The sequence below is a fragment of the Chiloscyllium punctatum genome, unplaced genomic scaffold, assembly GCF_047496795.1.
Source record: "Chiloscyllium punctatum isolate Juve2018m unplaced genomic scaffold, sChiPun1.3 scaffold_1775, whole genome shotgun sequence".
Lineage (NCBI taxonomy): Eukaryota > Metazoa > Chordata > Chondrichthyes > Orectolobiformes > Hemiscylliidae > Chiloscyllium > Chiloscyllium punctatum.
Window position 1 is genome coordinate 10001 of NW_027311508.1, and position 2500 is coordinate 12500.

Below are 2500 nucleotides of genomic sequence, written 5' to 3' on the forward strand. Positions count from 1 at the left end.
CGCGGACGGGAGTTTGGCCGACGCCGCGACGGTCAGAGAGCCAGCCACCCGCACGTCGCTCACCACCCTTGGCCAGCGATGGTGTCGACGAGTGGCCGCCCCTGCCGCCTCCAGCGCCGCCGCGTCCACGCGCGGGGACGTGCTCGGCGCAATTCCACGGGACCGGAGACCCTCCCCCGTCCACGGCGGGAGGCGAAACTCGGAAGTGCCGGCTGCTTACTCGAGCGGAAGGGTCAGCCTGATTCCTGCCTTGCCGGAGGCCCGGTCGCGGGGGTGACGACCCGCCGCCCGGGACGTGCGAGGCACCAGCAGACAGAGACTGCCCGACGGTCAGAGAGAGGGAGAGAGGAGTGCCGAGGCTCAAGTGGCGAACGGTCGCGCAGGCACGCCACGCACATCGATCGCCAGCCGCGGAACGGCACGGCCTTCAGTGGGGCCGGCGGGCGACGCCGCTCCTGAACCCAGCGGCCCCGAGCCGGACGAGTTGAGGAAGGCACGCCGACGGTGACAGGGTACGGAAGACACAGCGGTGGCCTTCTGGCGACTTGGCCCCCGACAGCCCGACGTTCCGCCGTCCTCCCGATGGCCAGGAGGACCGTGCGGGGGTCGGCCGACGGCGTGGTAGGTGTGCCTGCACGGTGACGGAGCACACACCACGCCCGCCAACCCCTCCGTACCTCCCGAGACCGGTGGCAGGACGGAGCGGAAAACGTGCGGACTGAACGGGAGAGCCAAGAGCCAGCGATCCACGCGCGTGCGACCGTCCAAGTCACAGCGTTCGACGAAAACCTCCTCCCTCGGCCAGGCACTCGGCGCCAGCAGGGGAGACAGGATCAGACGCCCCGCCGGCCACTTAAGGCCGAGGACGAACCACGAGACGGGCGGCTGCAGCAGCGGGCGGCCTGCAGCTCCCAGCACTCTCAATCGATCAACCATCGAGTCGGGTCAGCGTGTCAAACCGGCGAGCTCCACGGTCAGGCCGGCGGCGCACCAGCACCGGACCTCCGCGGCTCCCTTCACTCTTTCCACTGCCAGCCAACCGAGAGACGGACCCAATGCGGACGTGCAGAGCTTAGGCAGACCCCCCACTGGAGGCTCAACACTTCGTGGCAGCTCCGTGTCCCAGAGACCAGGAGGGTTGGCACACACACACAGTGTGAACCACCGACAGCCATTCTGGGACCGGTGACAGCCGTGCTGGCCCCACTGCCACGACACAGACGGACGCCAGGCCGCGCTCCCCGGCGGGGGGATGGCGTCGAGCCTGACGAACGGAATGTGCAGGGTGGGGGGGAAAGGCCAAGCGCTCCGACGCCGGAGGGCTCCGGAGTCTGAACTTAGGGGGACAAAGAGGACGGGTCCTCTGCGACACCCCAGCCGCGCTCTCGCCAGCCAAGGCGAGTGCGATTGATTGCCAAACGACCCTCAGACAGGCGTGGCCCCGGGAAGAACCCGGGGCCGCAAAGTGCGTTCAAAGTGTCGATGATCAATGTGTCCTGCAATTCACATTAATTCTCGCAGCTAGCTGCGTTCGTCATCGACGCACGAGCCGAGTGATCCACCGTCAAGAGTTGTCTGAGTTTGTTTTAGGTCTCTCCCTCGCCAGAGGAAAGCGACCCGGACCGCACATACGCTCCCCACCTTGAGCTACAGCCACCTGCACGCCGGCGTGCGGGCGGAGCAGGGTGGCGTGAAGCGATGGGGAGCACCATCCTGGTGCGGCCCGCAGAAACATACGTCTATTGGGGGGAGGAGGACAGGGCGCCCAAGAGGCGATGCGTGCCCCAACGCACCGCAGCGACGGAGGCAGGATCACCGCCACCATGTCGCCCGCCTAGTATCACGAGGCGTGCAGCAGCTTTGCCCTAGGAAAAGCAGAGGCGGGAACGGGCACCGGCCATCGGTTCGGCAGCGTCACTGACGCGTGCACGTGGCGGCGTGTCGGCGAGCGGACTTCCTGCGAGGAGGCGGGGGCGGCACTCGCCCGAGCAGACGCCCGCCCGGCCCAGCCACCGCCGAGGTGGACTGGGAGTCGCGGCAACGGCTCGTCATACTCGTTCCCACACTCACAGCGCAGCTTGCCCGCAAGCCACCGACCACCGATCGACGCCAGGCGCCCCGACCGAGAGCGGGATCGCTCGTTCGCCCTGCTGGCAGTTCGCTGGGGATCACTACTGCACGGAGCTCGGAGACCGACGGGCGGCAACTCGAGAGTCTTTAAACCACCACCCCCATCCCGCAAGTGCAAAGAGGCTGTATACGCACAGACGGGTGAGGGGAATAGGTACCCCGTCGGGTTTGAAGGGAGCGTGACTAGATAGCAACGATGTAAACCCAGCCGATTTGGGAGCGAAAGACCGGCGCCTGCATCACCGGCTTCGTTTCCCGTGGCTGGAGAGTACACCGAAACCCTCCGTCTGTCGCGAGCTCCCGACGACGCGGTGCCGCCAAGCAGCAGGGCCGGACCTGGTGTGGCTCCCCTCGTCGATCACAGACCGGT

At 67.2% G+C, this 2500-nt stretch overlaps 1 non-coding gene across 1 annotated transcript; it reads right to left on the reverse strand.

The window, feature by feature from the left end:
* Window positions 1-1419: 1419 nt before the first annotated feature.
* On the reverse strand, window positions 1420-1573 carry LOC140475542 (5.8S ribosomal RNA). Its single transcript, XR_011960062.1, has one exon. It is a non-coding gene; the product is annotated as a 5.8S ribosomal RNA (ribosomal RNA).
* Between the last annotated feature and the right edge of the window lie 927 nt (window positions 1574-2500).